This window comes from Carassius gibelio, chromosome B17 (genome assembly GCF_023724105.1).
Source record: "Carassius gibelio isolate Cgi1373 ecotype wild population from Czech Republic chromosome B17, carGib1.2-hapl.c, whole genome shotgun sequence".
NCBI lineage: Eukaryota > Metazoa > Chordata > Actinopteri > Cypriniformes > Cyprinidae > Carassius > Carassius gibelio.
The window spans coordinates 2,174,860-2,193,748 of NC_068412.1; positions in this window are offsets into that span (position 1 = coordinate 2,174,860).

Below are 18,889 nucleotides of genomic sequence, written 5' to 3' on the forward strand. Positions count from 1 at the left end.
ATAGGCACACAAATTGGCAGTAGCATTTTGGAAAAACTTAGAAGCTTATGTTGTGCTTTAAAAGATAAGATTTCTTTGACTGCAATGAAGCAGTTGTTTTTATCTCATGCTGGCCCCCACATGACTCTGGCTTAAGCAGTAAAAATACCAGAGACATGTTCTGAGTGGAAAATTTGTAAATACTATATTATATATAGCTCAACTGGTAGAGCACTGCCCTAGCAAGCAAGAAAGCGCAAGGTTGGGGGTTCGATTCCCCGTTAATGTTTGGCCAAAAGAGTAATTTTATTGTTTGATTGCAAAATTGTAGCCACGCAGCATCATAAAAAAAATTAAAATAAAAAATAAATAAAAAGAAGAGAAAAGAAAATTATTGTTTGTTTATGAGATGATAAAGTTGTAAACAAGTAACATAAATGGGGGGTTCAAAGTAACTTTGAAGACAGCATGCTAGCAAGACCCGAAGTAATATACTTGGGTCAGATAACCTCTGACAGATGTTGAAATTCCGAAGCCATGGCCAGAATTAAGTGAATAAATAAATACAAGGGTAACACTTGTTGAATACTGTTTCTTACTTACTACATAACTAATAAGGAATTATTGAAGAACTAACGGGTGATTATTCATTAACACTTAACTCACTAGTGTTAACTACTAAGAATGATGTGTTAACTAATCAGTATGTAATACAATTTTATGATAATGTTAAGTAACTGTGTTCTGTGATACCTCCTGAAGAACTACTATTAACTACGCAAAAAATCACTATAATCAGGCTGTGTCCCACAAATCAAGTACTTGAGTAAAAGTACAGATACCCCAATAAAATATTACTCCAGTAAAATTACAAGTAGGCCAATTCATTTTCAAAATTACTTGAGTAAAAGGACAAGTACAAAGTACTACTACAATAGCACCTTTGTTACAGTCCACTTATTAACCTATAATAGAAATTAAATATGGATTTTGTTTGCTTCTAAATGTTTAACTTCTGATTATGAAATGTTTGTTAAATTAGTTAAAATGTGGGCAGCATGCATGTTAAAATGGCATAAAATATGCTGTATTAAGAAATTTTCTCATCTGAAATAAACAGATGAGAGTATTTTACAAAGTTTATGATCACTTTTATAGTTTTTTTTTTAGTCAAAATGTTGTAGTTTATTATTATTTACTAATAGGTTCACTTTAGAATTCTGTAAGTCCTGCAAAATTATCTAATAATTCTATATTAATTACTAATGGGTTCCCAACATTTTCACTTTAGAATAGGCTTAATGTTTTAGATTCAGAATAAGTCCTGTAGAACTATTTAACAATTAATTATTAATTACTAATGGGTTCCCTATGTTTTCACTTTAGAATACTGTTTCAGATTCTAAGTAATTCTTCACGAATTATCTGATAATTCTTTATTTATTACTAATGGGTTCCCAATATTTTCACTTTAGAATAGGCCTAATGTTTCAGGTTCAAAATAAGTCCTGCATAATTATTTTATAATTCTTTATTAATTACAAATTGGATACCTGCATTTTCACTTTTCCTCAGGCTTTGCCTTACATAAAGAAATTTAATTAATGGTAATGTGGCATCTGCTGATGAAGCACACATACAGTACTGTATATAAAATATAAAAACTAAGGTAAGTTATCGCAAGGCACTGGAGTCATGGTGGGGTTCCTATTGGAAGCTGATTTCTTACAAAACACACTCACAGAACAATTTACTACATAGGCAAAACCTCTATAAAATGTATTGCATTTATTAATATTTGTATTTTCATACTACTAATACTATTGCTAATAACATTTATATGAAAGGGTCACAATTCAATGTAATTGTGTAAAACTGTTCATTAGTAGTTACTTAATAGTTATTTTTCTTGAACCCTAACTAGTAGATAATTAATAGTAGTTCTTCAGGACGTATGACAGTTATTGATTAGCTAACTGTTACTTAACATAATCATAAAATGATATTACATACTGATTAGTTAACACGTCATTCTTAGTAGTTAACACTAGTGAGTTAAGTGTTAATGAATAATCACCTGTTAGTTCTTTAATAATTCCTTATTAGTTATGTAGTAAGAAACAGTATTCTAAAGTGTTACCAATACAAGTTGATGTAAAAGAAATGACAATGACTGCAAAGAACTTTGAGAAACATTTGAGTTGCGAAAATAAAATAAAAATACAAATATGAAGATGTTTATTTTTAAAATGCATATAATTTCTGACAAGTTTTAAACTGGGCTAGAGTAAAATGATAGTACAATGAAATTATGTTAAAAATGAATGAAAATGCATTGTTACGAGTCCGGAATCCCTCGGAGGTCTCTCTAAAATGCCGTTATCTGAGCCTGTGTTTAAGTGATAAGCTATTTATAGTACAGCACAGTGTTTCAGTCAAATCATAAGCACTGAGATGCTAAAGGACATGATGAAAAGAGTTCAGATTTAATGCATTAAGAGGGCAATTGGTAGTTAAATGTTCAACTGCCCAATGCATGTAAGAAATAAGAGATTATAAAAATAATGAATAACAATTTAGGAATTGTTGAAGAGACATGAGTTCTTTAAAATCATAATACAGACCCTGAGCTAAAGATGTAATAATTTTGAGTAGTTAAACATTTGTATTGCTATTTGTTCTATGACCAGTAACTTATCTGTCTTATTATTAGTCTCCACCATCATACAGGGCCTGATGGCTGCAGCTACAGAAGCAACAGAAAATTACGATGAATGGACGGGTGTGAAAAATAAATAGATTGAGTAATCTCAGCATGATATTTTGGAGGTATCCAATTGATTTTAGCGATTAAATATTAGTTTGATTAACCTTTTTCAATGTTTTAACACTAGTAGGTGCTGTCATTGGTTCTCATGGTTCTTGAGTGCACCTTTCCTAAGCTGCAGGAAATACTGGATTCTGGAAGAAGACTTTCGAGGATGTTGCAGTGGGAAAGAGTGGTTACCAGTGTGCATGAGGTGATTTCTCAATGATGGGTAAGATCCTCTTCTGGCCAATAGGGGACAACCTAAGGCAGGGGGTCACCGCCACTGGGCACCTGCCCAGAAGGGAGGTGTTATATGTGAGATGGTAGTGGAGTTGAGCGGATGCTTGATAGGCCTAGAGCATCATTAAGAGAGGAACTGTAGGAAGTACAGCAATCTGCCTCAAAATGTGAGCTCCCCCAGACCTGATCACCAGCAACCGCATTCCTTGATTGATTTTTGTGACAAGCGTCCACAACTTGATGCCACTATGCCAGGGGATCACACCCTGAGGAAAAGAGGCTTATTTATAAAGAGTTAATGGCAATGGGCTGTCAAGAACCATCTGAGACCATGTGATGACAGACATTATTTTGAGACAAAATTTCTTATGTGGCTAAAATGATCTTGAAATAATATGTCTATATCATAGTCTTTACTCATGCTGGTCATTAGGCATGGCATAAGATGATTACAAGATATGGTGGTGGCTAAAAATGAGGACTGCTTTTGCTGAATCAAGAGATGGTTTAGATAACAAAGGTTAGGGGAATTAAGCATGTAAGGTAAAAAATAATTTTAAAGAAATGTTACTAGCATTATGTATTTTAAACAGTCTAAACTGAGATTTGAGATATAGAAACTTTGACATTTTTAACCTATTTGAATGATTAAGGGTTATATGTTGTAATGAATTTGATAGTATAGTCTAAGTTTAAGTTTGGTGAAACTGTCAAATAAATAAATAACTAATATTTTGCACAGTAAGAGAGAGAGTGAGTGCTTGAGTGGAGGCAGGGATGGTGCTCTGCTTCTCTTATCGGCCTGCTAAGTAAGAGTAACCAAAACAGAGCAATGATTTTAAGACCAAAACAACCCAGCTGATTTTTCTCTAAATAAAAAGCATTAATGAACAGGCAAACTTTGATAGTAGATAAGAGACTATGAACAAACTAGGTAAAAAGTACAGAATTTATTTATTTATTTATTTATTTTTACGTTTAAATCCTTCCGATTTAACACCAAAAGCAAACCTTGAATATGAGATGTTAAATATTTGTGTTAAGTATGTGCACGCATGAGGATGACTACTCTATATCTTGGAGGACAATTCTGTTTCTGCTTTGTGTATATTGAGTCACTAAACCTCTGGAATGAGTGTTTTATCATTACAGATGTGTTAAGTGAAATTCTAATAAATAATTCTAAGTGAAACTAATAAAAAGACAATGCCGAACATGGGACGAGCTTTAAGTGGATTGGTTATCCAGCTCTGTTTGCTACTGGTAATAATGACTTGTTTTAATGCTGATTTAAATCACTCTCTGGATTAATATGTTTAAGAGTGTTTATATGATTGGATTTGTGAAATTTAAGTTTGCCGTCCAAAATGGGTTTAAAATCCGTGCCTAAATTTAAATGAGGGTCTAAATTTTAACAAGTTAGCACTTTGTTGTTTGAATGGTAAGGGTAAATATTTCAGACTTGATGGCAGAAAAACAGTGACAGATTGGCTAAGTCATTAACCAAATTATCCAGAGAGCACCCTCACATAAAGAAGCCTGGTGGGAAAAACAAAGGAGTGAATCGTGTTTATGTAATATAGTGCAAAAGCAAAAGCAGCCGTAAGGCTTTGTGGCTCCTCAAGGTCTGAATGACGCAATAGTTTGGTTTATGTAGAACAGAGATAAGTTGAACAAAAATGTGTGGATCTTCTGGGATAGCCCCTTAATGGAGGAATACCATAACAAGAGGTTTGAATTAATTGAAATAGCACAGAAAAAAAATATATATATATATGTTTAAACAACACAATTGTTATAGGCTCTATGGAGCTGCTTAAGAACACCTGTCAAGTCAAATCAAATTAATATTGTGAACACTGACAGGGCTTTTTGATAATGTATACTGTTTCAATACAGATTTACAGAAACTGAGGATGTCTCTTTAATAAATATTTGGCCGTTTAGAACTAAGTAATAGTATTGTTCATTTTGTAATAGTATTGGGAAATCTGTCTGCTCTTTTTCAGTTTAGAATAATTTTGACAAACATGAACGAAGGGTTTTTAAGACATTGATCAGATAGCTGACCTGTAAGCATTTCTAACTGACAAAACAGTGAGAACTAAATTGACTTTATATGAAGTACTGAAGATTTGCTTCTGAATGTGTCGTTAAATAGTCTGAGTACAGTAATATGGTATGATAATTGACCAGATTTGCATAAAAAAAAAGTAATAACAATAATAAGGCAATGAGTATGATTAACAGTAATGTCATGGTATAAAAATACATGCATGACAATAAGTGGACAGGTTAGTTGTATTTTTGAAGTTAGACACTTCGATACTTAAAATGTAATTTTGACCAAATGTTGTTAACAATGACAAGTTTAGGTTTATGGTTCATGTATGTTTAAACAGCATGTGAACTATGATGACTGCAAATGGATTCGCGGTGAAAGTAAAACTTAATAAAAGGGCTATTAAGTAATAAACTAGGATCTGCTCTAGGTTTTCGAGGAAATAATGATTATGATTATTTTTATTTTTATTTTTAAAGATGGCTCAATATTGATCTTACTTATTTTTGGTTTGTTTATTTTTGTGTTTTTAACACCAAGTTTGGAGTGAAAGGGTATAATGGATATTCAATCCCTCTAATTGCACCATTGATCGGGAAAATTATAGATTTTCATAAAATAAGGGTATCTTTACTGGGATTTAGGTTATAAGCAATGTCTGTATTTGGTATCTGTGAGGTGACTGAGGGTCTGAAATATGTCAGGAATGCAATAACAGTGGTAATTCATTTAGCCCGGCTTCCAGAGAATAATATATATACGTTTATTGTAATGAGTTTATTTTACAATATGAACAAATTAACTACAATTCACCATTGCTGTATAAGACATGTTAAAAGAAAACAAATGAGGGAAATATCCTTCTAAAGGTTCAAAAAAAAATTATTGGTTATAGTGTATGCGGTTTTCTTTAAATCTTTGATTTCTTAAATCTGGTTAATGAATATGCAAATTTAGTCTTAAGGCTGTTGGATAAATGTTTTATTTTAGAGGGTAAGTGTGAAGTAGCTGTAGTAGGAAGAGAGGTATTTACAAAGGTATGTTGATGAAAGTATATATGGATGGAGGACACTTTCCAGGTAGAGGGACACAGAATGATTCACTGGAAAAGACATTATGTGAAGAAAGACTAGTGCAAGTGCAGATATTGTGGGATTAAGTAAGTATATGGGAAGTAAGAATGTATATGGGAAGTATTTTGTACAAAATAATGTGTTTGTCACGGTTTACGCTGCCGGAAGGAACACGGAGCCGAGGATAAACGAAATAAGGTTTTATTATCCAACATAGGAGTTATCCAAACATGGATCACAGAGGAAGACACACGTAAGTAGCTCGTGAGTATCAAGTAGTGAGCAAGTAACAAGTTGATAACAAGTAACCAGTAGACCCGACGACACTGAACTGAAAGGAAAAGGTTTAAGTACAAAGGATAATGGGGAAACACAGGTGGATGGAATCACTAAATTAACACACATGAGGAAGAGAATAGACACACCTGGGAACTAATCAAACCAAATACGGAAGACAGAAACTGGGTCACAGGGGCAAAAACACTAAATGAGTCCAGGTGTGTGACAGTACTCCCCCCTCCCGGTAGGTGCGTCCTCGCACCGTAGAAACAACCGAGGGAGGTGTGTGTGGGAACTTGGGGGGAGGTTCCGGTGGAGGAAGGACTCCCAGGAGGAGGCCAGCAGACAGGGACCACGGAGGAAGGAGCCAGGGAGGAGACGACGGAGGGAGGAGCCAGGGAGGAGACAGGAGCAGGAGGAGCCAGATGGTCCACCAGAGACCAGCCAGGACGGAGATCCAAGGTGGAGTCGACGGTGGGAGGAGCCATGGTGAAGGAGGGGTCGACGACACCAGGGGGCCGACAGGCGGAGACTGCACCGGTGGGTGAGGAGCCCAAGATGGAGCAGCACAGCGGCAGAGCCAGGGGGACGTCGAGGATCCGGAGGGCCTAGGTGGAGCAGAAGGCTCAGGCGACCAAGGCGGAGGCAGGGTCCTGGCAGACCACTGTGGAGCCGGAGCGACCGAGGATGGAGGTGGAACCGGAGGGAAGGAGGAGCCTGACAAAGCCGGAGGGATGGAGTGACGAGGTGGAACCAGAGGAGAGGAGTCCCGAGGCGGCGGATGGTCGACGACTGACCAAGGTGGAGCCGGAGGGACGAGGGAGCCCGGTGGAGCAGGTGGGATGACAGGCCAAAGTGGAGACGAGGGAGCTAAGAGCCAAGGCGGAGCCGCTGGGTCGAAGGACCGAGGAGGAGTCCAGGGCTCGGATGCTGGAGGCAGAGACAGGGCCTTAACGCGCCAAGGCAGAGCTGGAGACTGGCAGTCCAGTGGCGAACCATCACGCCCCGATGGCGCGGACTGAGGGTGAGCTGCGGGACTGACTGGCACCAGCAGGGATGGCGAGGAACTGGCTGGTCTAGGAGGAGGACAGAGAGGAAGGATGGGAGGAAGGACAGGAGGATCAGGGCTGGACGGAACCAGCGAAAGTGGAGTAGAGGGACCAGCAGGTTTGGGAGGAGGTGGGAGAGGGAGGCTGGGAGGGAATACAGGAGACACTTAAGGTTCAGGGCTGGGCGGAACCAGCGGACACACAGAAGGTTCAGGGCTGGGCGGAACCAGCGGACACACAGAAGGTTCAGGGCTGGGCGGAACCAGCGGAGACACAGAAGATTCAGGGCTGGGCGGAACCAGCGGAGACACAGAAGATTCAGGGCTGGGCGGAACCAGCGGAGACACAGAAGATTCAGGGCTGGGCAGAACCAGCGGAGACACAGAAGATTCAGGGCTGGGCGGAACCAGCGGACACACAGAAGATTCAGAGCTGGGCGGAACCAGCGGAGAAACAGAAGATTCATGTCTGGATGGAACCCGCGGAAATGGAGCAGAGGAAATGACTGGAGGAGGTAGGAGTGGGAGACTGAGAGGGTATACAGGGGAGTCAGGGCTGGACGGAACCAGCGGAGAAACAGGAATAATAGGGATTACCTCCATAGACCAGTCCATCAGATCCGGAACTTCCTCCATATGACTTTCAGAGACTGCATACAGCTCACCCTCAGTCGCAGGAGTGTGGGCAGGGCTTTCCTCCACGCCCTCGATCTCCACTAGGACTCCCACGATGCACGGTGTTGCCGGCTCACACACCTGGTCAGTCGCGCTCTCGAGATCCTGTTCCCTGTCAGTGGATGGCTCGGGCTCTGCGGCTGCGGTGGGCTCTGGCTCCGTGCGGCGTGATGGTGGCTGGCTGGTCTCTGGGTCGGGAGTGGGACTGGCGAGATCCTCTATCGGGCAGACGGTGAAAGGTGAGCCATTTCTCACCAGAGTCCACTCCACGAATGCGGCGAAATCCTCCCGAGGACCATCTTCGGACTACAACGCTCTGCACTTGGGGTTCAGGCTGGCGTTGTAGAAGGCGCAGAGCGCGTCGTCCGGGTAGCTGGTGGCATTAGCTAACAGAAGGAACCGTCTGGTGTGGTCCTCGAGAGAGCGTCCTTCCTGCTCCAGCATGAGGAGGAGGAATCCGGGGCTAGAGAGGGGATCCATCAACACTACGAAACAAAAAGACTGAAAAAACGAAAACAAAACGGAGGGAAAGACACGCAGTTTTCTACTTTCTGTTTGGTCGGGTCTTCTGTCACGGTTTACGCTGCCGGAAGGAACACGGAGCCGAGGATAAACGAAATAAGGTTTTATTATCCAACATAGGAGTTATCCAAACATGGATCACAGAGGAAGACACACGTAAGTAGCTCGTGAGTATCAAGTAGTGAGCAAGTAACAAGTTGATAACAAGTAACCAGTAGACCCGACGACACTGAACTGAAAGGAAAAGGTTTAAGTACAAAGGATAATGGGGAAACACAGGTGGATGGAATCACTAAATTAACACACATGAGGAAGAGAATAGACACACCTGGGAACTAATCAAACCAAATACGGAAGACAGAAACTGGGTCACAGGGGCAAAAACACTAAATGAGTCCAGGTGTGTGACAGTGTTTATTACTAGAAATGTCAGATAGTATCAGAGATGTTAAGTATATGCACCTGCTTAAGTTGACCAACAGCCTGCATTATTAGCATGCATCACAACTACACCTGACCTCATTTATTAGACCAGATGTGGGGTATTAGACGGGGGGACTGAAGGAGTGGATGCCGAGTTGCCATATCCTCCATACTGATATTAATTATATTATTACATGATTTCTTGTTTGACTATTAATCAAGTTATGGCAAGAGTGAAATGTGTAACCTTATGTGCACTTATGAGATATTAAAGAATCCTGTCCTACCCTGTATTTCTTTTCCTCAAGATTAATGTCCACATATTATGTGTTTATCCAAACGTAATGATAAGACACTCGCCAGTGCTAGAAAGCCTTGAATTTTAGATAAGTTCTCTGTGTATGTGTGTTAGTATCTGTCTGTACAGGGAGAAGCTTAGACAGTCCCAGGACAAACGATCAACTGCCAATGTCCAGCATATCAGATATACGTTTTTGGAGAGTTTATCTAGGTTTTGGAACCAATCAGAATTTTGTTGACTTATGTATTGACGCAATTAGTATCCTCTGTCAGGGTATAACTGTGGTTGATTTTGAGTTGTACGGGGGGCAGCCTACGAACTCCGTCGAGAGTATTGAAGCTGACTTCTGATGATGAAATTGCAAACTATTTTCTTCAAGTAAAATTCTTATTATTAATTGAACTCATCTCTGATTCCTGGTCTTCATTGCCAAATATCTGGTCCTTGGGTTTTAACTGTAAATTCCCCTACTACACAAAAAAAGATTGTGTCAAAGCAACTGAATAACTTTAATTGGGAAGTGTGTCAATAATGCAAAATGATAGTAAAGGCAGTTCATCATTGAATTCAGTGATGTCATCTCTGTTCAGTTAAATAGTGTCTGTGCATTTATTTGCAATCAAGTCAACAACATCGCTGTAGATGAAGTGACCCCAACTAAGCAAGGAACCGAAACTCCATCGGTGACAGAATGGAGAGAAAACCTTGGAAGAAACCAGGCTCAGTTGGGGGGCCAGTTCTCCTCTGACCAGACAAAACCAGTAGTTCAATTCCAGGCTGCAGCAAAGTCAGATTGTGCAGAAGAATCATCTGTTTCCTGTGGTCTTGTCCTGGTGCTCCTCTGAGACAAGGTCTTTACAGGGGATCTGTATCTGGGGCTCTAGTTGTCCTGGTCTCCGCTGTCTTTCAGGGCAGTAGAGGTCCTTTCTAGGTGCTGATCCACCATCTGGTCTGGATACGTACTGGATGCGGGTGACTGCAGTGACAGCCATGTTAAAGAGATGGGTCTTTAATCTAGATTTAAACTGCAAGAGTGTGTCTGCCTCGCGAACAATGTTAGGTAGGTTATTCCAGAGTTTAGGCCCCAAATAGGAAAAGGATCTGCCGCCCGCAGTTGATTTTGATATTCTAGGTATTATCAAATTGCCTGAGTTTTGAGAACGTAGCGGACGTAGAGGATTATAATGTAAAAGGAGCTCATTCAAATACTGAGGTGCTAAACCATTCAGGGCTTTATAAGTAATAAGCAATATTTTAAAATCTATACGATGTTTGATAGGGAGCCAGTGCAGTGTTGACAGGACCGGGCTAATATGGTCATGCTTCCTGATTCTAGTAAGAACTCTTGCTGCTGCATTTTGGACTAGCTGTAGTTTGTTTACTAAGCATGCAGAACAACCACCCAATAAAGCATTACAATAATCTAACCTTGAGGTTATAAATGCATGGATTAACATTTCTGCATTTGACATTGAGAGCATAGGCCGTAATTTAGATATATTTTTGAGATGGAAAAATGCAGTTTTACAAATGCTAGAAACATGGATTTCTAAGGAAAGATTGTGATCAAATAGCACACCTAGGTTCCTAACTGATGACGAAGAATTGACAGGGCAACCATCAAGTCTTAGACAGTGTTCTAGGTTATTACAAGCAGAGTTTTTAGGTCCTATAATTAGCGCCTCTATTTTTTCAGAATTTAGCAGTAAGAAATTACTTGTCATCCAGTTTTTTATATCGACTATTCCATTAGTTTTTCAAATTGGTGTGTTTCACCGGGCCTTGAATATAGAGCTGAGTATCAACAGCATAACAGTGAAAGCTAACACCATGTTTCCTGATGAGATCTCCCAAGGGTAACATATAAAGCGTGAAGAGTAGTGGCCCTAGTACTGAGCCTTGAGGTACTCCATACTGCACTTGTGATCGATATGATACATCTTCATTCACTTCTACGAACTGATGGCGCTCATATAAGTATGATTTAAACCATGCTAATGCACTTCCATTAATGCCAACAAAATTTTCAAGTCTATGCAAAAGAATGTTGTGGTCAATTGTGTCAAACACAGCACTTAGATCCAATAAAACTAATAGAGAGATACACCCACGATCAGATGATAAGAGCAGATCATTTGTAACTCTAAGGAGAGTAGTCTCAGTACTATGATACAATCTAAATCCTAACTGGAAATCCTCACATATACCATTTTTCTCTAAGAAGGAATATAATTGTGAGGATACCACCTTTTCTAGTATCTTGGACAGAAAAGGGAGATTCGAGATTGGTCTACAATTGACTAGTTCTTTGGGGTCAAGTTGTGGTTTTTTGATGAGAGGCTTAATAACAGCCAGTTTGAAGGTTTGGGGACATATCCTAATGACAATAAGGAATTTATAATAGTCAAAAGAGGATCTATGACTTCTAGAAGCACCTCTTTTAGGAGCTTATATGGTATAGGGTCTAACATACATGTTGTTGGTTTAGATGATTTAACAAGTATACAATTCTTCCTCTCCTATAGTAGAGAATGAGTGGAACTGTTGCTCAGGGGGTCTATAGTGCACTGTCTGATGTGATACTGTAGCTGACGGCTGAATGGTTGCAATTTTAACTCTTATAGTATCGATTTTAGAAGTAAAGTAGTTCATAAAGTCATTACTGCTGTGGTGTTGGGAAATGTAAACACTTGTTGAGGCTTTTTTCCCGTTAATTTAGCCACTGTATTGAATAAATACCTGGGGTTATGTTTGTTTTCTTATAAAAGAGAAGAAAAGTAATCAGATCTAGCAGTTTTTAAGGCTTTTCTGTAGGATAGATTACTTTTACCGCCAAGCAATACGAAATACCTCTAGTTTTGTTTTCCTCCAGCTGCTCCATTTTTCGGGCTGCTCTCTTTAGGGTGCGAGTATGCTCATTATACCATGGTGTCAAACTGTTTTCCTTAATCTTCCTTAAGCGTAAAGGAGCAACTGTATTTAAAGTGCTAGAAAAGAAAGAGTCCATAGTTTTTGTTACATCATCAAGTTGTTCTGAGGTTTTGGATGTGCTAAGGAATTTGGATACATCAGGAAGATAACTTAAAAAGCAGTCTTTTGTGGTAGAAGTGATGGTTCTACTATATTTGTAACAAGAAGTAGAATTTACAATTTTGGCTATATTAAGTTTGCGCAAAACTAAATAATGATCTGAGATATCATCACTTGACTGCATAATTTAAACACTATCAACATCAATTCCATGTGACAGTATTAAATCTAGAGTATGATTTCGACAGTGAGTAGGTCCTGAAACATTTTGTCTAACCCCAATAAAGTTCAGAATGTCTATAAATGCTGATCCCAATGCATCTTTTTCATTAACAGCATGGATATTAAAATCACCAACTATTAAAACTTTATCAGCAGCCAGAACTAACTCAGATGTAAATTCACCAAACTCTTTAATAAAGTCTGGTGTCTGGTGCCCTGGTGGCCTGTATACAGTAGCCAGTACAAACATAACAGGGGATTTATCATTAACATTTGTTTCTCTGGATAATGTTATATGAAGCACCATTACTTCAAACGAGTTATACTTGAAGCCTGCCCTCTGAGAAATCCTGAAAACGTTGTTAAAAATTGAAGCAACACCACCCCCTTTGCCTTTTAGACACGGCTCATGTTTATAACAGTAATCTTGTGGGGTGGACTCATTTAAAATAATGTAATCATCAGGTTTTAGCCAGGTTTCTGTCAAACAGAGCACATCTATATTATGATTAGTGATCATATTATTTACAAAAAGTGTTTTCGTAGAAAGCGATCTGATATTCAATAAGCCAAGCTTTTATCATTTGTTTATCCATATTACATCTGTTTTTTATTTGTTGAACCTCAATTAAATTCTTAATCTTAACTTGGTTTGGACGTTTTTTGTATTTTCTAGTTCGGGGAACAGACACAGTCCCTATAGTCTGATATCTAGGTGAAAGAGTCTTTATGTGCTGAGAATTAGCTGACCTCCGTGACGTGAGGCAGCTAGCAGACGGTCGGTTTAGCCAGTCTGTCTGCTTCCTTACCTGGGCCCCAGTTAGTCAAGTATAAACACTAAGACTATTTGCCATATTTCTAGAGAGAAGAGTGGTGCCACCCCAGGAGGGATGAAGACCATCTTTTTTCAACAGGTCAGGTCTGCTCCAAAAGCTCGTCCAATTGTCTATTAAACCTATGTTATTCTGTGGGCACCACTTAGACATCCAGCCATTGAGTGATGACAATCTGCTATGCATCTCGTCACCACGGTAAGCAGAGAGGGGACCAGAGCATATGTAGCGGTTGTTCCTCTGCGTTGTGTTTTATGAATGTTAAATAAAAGAATTGTCCACACAAAGCTGGTTTTTAACTGATGAGGATTTAATTGTAGTGCCTGTGTAGTAAAACAAGCAAACAGACAGGCACTGTTATCTGCAACAGCTCTTAATTATGCCTCTCCTCTCTGATGGCATTGAAGCAAAGAGAAACATACACACACTTTACAACACACATAATATATAGAATATATATAATAATAGTATGAGTAATAAAAATAATAAACTGAGTCATATAATATAATAATACATTCACAAACATGTCCTTCTTATATACCAATAATTCAAAACAGCATTATAGTGTTTCTTGAATACTATTTGACATACCTGTGTAGTAAAACAAGCAAACAGACAGGCACTGTTATCTGCAACAGCTCTTAATTATGCCTGTTAACCACAAAATACATGTTAAGTACCCCAGGCAATTAACCACAAATCACACAATGAATGCAATATACAGTATTGTTCAAAATAATAGCAGTACAATGTGACTAACCAGAATAATCAAGGTTTTTCGTATATTTTTTTATTGCTACGTGGCAAACAAGTTACCAGTAGGTTCAGTAGATTCTCAGAAAACAAATGAGACCCAGCATTCATGATATGCACGCTCTTAAGGCTGTGCAATTGGGCAATTAGTTGAATTAGTTGAAAGGGGTGTGTTCAAAAAAATAGCAGTGTGGCATTCAATCACTGAGGTCATCAATTTTGTGAAGAAACAGGTGTGAATCAGGTGGCCCCTATTTAAGGATGAAGCCAACACTTGTTGAACATGCATTTGAAAGCTGAGGAAAATGGGTCGTTCAAGACATTGTTCAGAAGAACAGCGTACTTTGATTAAAAAGTTGATTAGAGAGGGGAAAACCTATAAAGAGGTGCAAAAAATGATAGGCTGTTCAGCTAAAATGATCTCCAATGCCTTAAAATGGAGAGCAAAACCAGAGAGACGTGGAAGAAAACGGAAGACAACCATCAAAATGGATAGAAGAATAACCAGAATGGCAAAGGCTCAGCCAATGATCACCTCCAGGATGATCAAAGACAGTCTGGAGTTACCTGTAAGAACTGTGACAGTTAGAAGACGTCTGTGTGAAGCTAATCTATTTTCAAGAATCCCCCGCAAAGTCCCTCTGTTAAAAAAAAGGCATGTGCAGAAGAGGTTACAATTTGCCAAGGAACACATCAACTGGCCTAAAGAGAAATGGAGGAACATTTTGTGGACTGATGAGAGTAAAATTGTTCTTTTTGGGTCCAAGGGCCACAGGCAGTTTGTGAGACGACCCCCAAACTCTGAATTCAAGCCACAGTACACAGTGAAGACAGTGAAGCATGGAGGTGCAAGCATCATGATATGGGCATGTTTCTCCTACTATGGTGTTGGGCCTATTTATCGCATACCAGGGATCATGGATCAGTTTGCATATGTTAAAATACTTGAAGAAGTCATGTTACCCTATGCTGAAGAGGACATGCCCTTGAAATGGTTGTTTCAACAAGACAATGACCCAAAACACACTAGTAAACGGGCAAAGTCTTGGTTCCAAACCAACAAAATTAATGTTATGGAGTGGCCAGCCCAATCTCCAGACCTTAATCCAATTGAGAACTTGTGGGGTGATATCAAAAATGCTGTTTCTGAAGCAAAACCAAGAAATGTGAATGAATTGTGGAATGTTGTTAAAGAATCATGGAGTGGAATAACAGCTGAGAGGTGCCACAAGTTGGTTGACTCCATGCCACACAGATGTCAAGCAGTTTTAAAAAACTGTGGTCATACAACTAAATATTAGTTTAGTGATTCACAGGATTGCTAAATCCCAGAAAAAAAAAATGTTTGTACAAAATAGTTTTGAGTTTGTACAGTCAAAGGTAGACACTGCTATTTTTTTGAACACACCCCTTTCAACTAATTGCCCAATTGCACAGCCTTAAGAGCGTGCATATCATGAATGCTGGGTCTCGTTTGTTTTCTGACAATCTACTGAACCTACTGGTAACTTGTTTGCCACGTAGCAATAAAAAATATACTAAAAACCTTGATTATTCTGGTTAGTCACATTGTACTGCTATTATTTTGAACAATACTGTACAATATATATATATAAAATATATCTCCTAAGTGTACAAAATACAAAATATATTAAAGACTAAAACATATATTTAATATTGTTTACAAAGTATAATTATACATACACATATTTTTAATTAAACATCTCGATCTATTATTTATCAATTTCTATTTATCTATATATATAAATATTCCTTAATTGAGATGTTAGCCGCATAGCCGCTAACATATCCTTCACACACGCAACGCACACACTTTGCCGCCATCTCACGCAATGCACTATTCACCAGTAAAGAGCACTCAAATAAACTACATTTACCAGGTTAATAACATGAATTAATGGTCAAATATAACATTACACCGAATACTTTCTCGTATTGGCCACACCGACATGACATGAACACTTATAACACATTTTAACATTTAATGAACGGAGCTCATGAAAATCGTACCTCTCCTCTCTGATGGCATTGAAGCAAAGAGGACGAACTTCTTCTTCTTCTTCTTTCGTTTTATTGGCAACCGCACTTAACAGTGCATTATTGCCATCATCCGGTAGCTTAGATCAGAAACATTCCTATCTCTTAACATTTCTAAGCAACCCCCCCCCCCAAAAAAATACAAAATAAAATAAAAGTAAATAAAACCCACTGGCGCTGCGTGTTCAGCTCCTCCAGCTTCCACCCCACTTCCCTTTAACTCCCACTTCCCATCCGCAACCTTATTTACCTCCAGATTTACTTACACTGTCTCACACTATACTTCATCCGCATCTTCTACCTCTCTCTATAATCCTATATACATATTAATCCTACAATCTATTCATTAAACCAGTATTATTCAAAAACTGAAACAACACATTAACCATACTATTTCCTATATCCAAGTCTAATATATTATTTAATGTTAACTCTTTCCCTTCATTCTTCCATAATTCTTCTCTTAGCACTTCTCTTTCTTCATCATAACCATTACAATTAATAAACACATGTTCCACAGTTTCACTTTGTCCACATTTCTCACACAAACCCGTTGGATGCTTAGATATTAAATGTAATGTTTTATTCAAACCGGTATGTCCCACCCTTAGTCTTGTAATTATACTTTCCTCCCTTCTATTTCTCCCTCTTTTCCTACCTTTTCCCACTTTCTTTTGTATTGCATATAAATGTCTACCTTTACTCTCATTATCCCAATATTGTTGCCACTTTTTAATCATTTCCTCCTTTATTACTGATTTGATTTCTTTTAAACTATGTGATAACTCAATTTCTACCCTATCTTCATCTACTACTTGTTTAGCTAATTTATCTGCTTCCTCATTGCCTTTAATTCCCACATGAGCTGGGACCCACATAAACTGTACTTCTATTTCAATTTGTTTCAACTCAAAGAGATTTTGAAGAATTTCCATGATTAAATCTGGCCTTGATTCAGATTTTTGATTATAGATACTAACTATTGCTGAATAAGAATCTGAACATATGACTGCATTTTTTATTTTTAATTTTTAATTTTAATTTTAATTATTTGTACTCCTAGCAAAATAGCCATCAACTCACCTGTATATATTGACAACTGGTCACTAATTCTAGCTTTTTTCTTCACCATTAACTTTGGCACATTGACTGCCACTCCTACTCTCCTTCCTTTTTTGGAAGCATCTGTGTAAATCTGTATACTATCTCCATATGTTATTCTTAAATACTCATTTGCTCTCATTACTTCCATCCCATTATTTCCTTCACTCTGTCTTATCTCCAGTAATGTTAAATCTACTACTGGCTGAGGAATAATCCATATAGGAGTATTCGGATATATTACTCTTGGTACACATCTATAATTGTTTATCCCCATCTCCTTAATATCTTCTTCTACCACCCACCCAAAACTCTTATGTTTCTTTATTCCTTGTTCCCAACTTTTTCCTAATATTTTCCTTGTTGGATGTACCTCATTCTGACTATTTAGATTTGTCCAATACACAGCCATTAACTGTTTTCTTCTAATATTAAGCGGCATTTCATTTATCTCTACTTGCAAAGCTACTATAGGTGTTGTTGGATATGCTCCACAGCAAATTCTCATCGCCTGTGCTTGAATTCTATCCAATTTCTCTAACTGTGATTTTGCCGCCAACCCATATGCTATACTTCCATAATCTAGTACAGATCTTATCATTGCTATATATACTGTTTGAAGCGCCCCTCTATCTGCTCCCCACTCTTGTCCTGCCATACATTTCATTATATTTAACACTCTTTTACACCTATTCACTATCTTATCAATATGTTCATTCCATGTAAGTCTAGTATCTAGCCACATTCCCAAGAATCTAACTGATGTTACTCGAGCCATTTCCCTGTTATATATCCTTAACTTCCATTCATTATCTACTTTCTTGTTGGAAAATATAATAACTTGTGACTTCTCCACTGATAACTTAAATCCCCACTTATATGACCATTTAACTACCTCATCCACCGCCTTCTGCATTTTCCCCATAATGAATTTATTGTTTCTCCCTCTAAACCACACAGCTCCATCATCTGCAAACAGTGATCTACCAACACTCCTATCCACCTTACTAAATATATCATTTATCATTACTAAAAAAAGTACTGGACTTATTACACTTCCCTGAGGAGTACCATTTTCTATTATTCCTTGAGATGATATAGCATCTCCTACTCTCACCCTTATTACTCTTTGCTTAAGAAAGTCATTAATCCAATTAAACATTCTTCCCCCTACCCCCATCTCTTCCAACTTAATCATCAGACCCTCCCTCCATAACATATCATAGGCTTTTTCAATATCAAGAAACACAGCAACTACTGATTCTTTATTTGACAGAGCTTTCTTTATTTCCGCTTCCAAACACATAACCGGATCCATAGTTCCTCTTCCTACCCTAAATCCACTTTGAAAAGGTGTTAATTTTCCTTCTTTTTCCAAAAAATATACTAATCTATCCGTTATCATTCTCTCCATCACTTTCCCTACATGAGATGTAAGGGCTATTGGCCTATAGCTAGCCGGCTTATTTGGATCCTTCCCT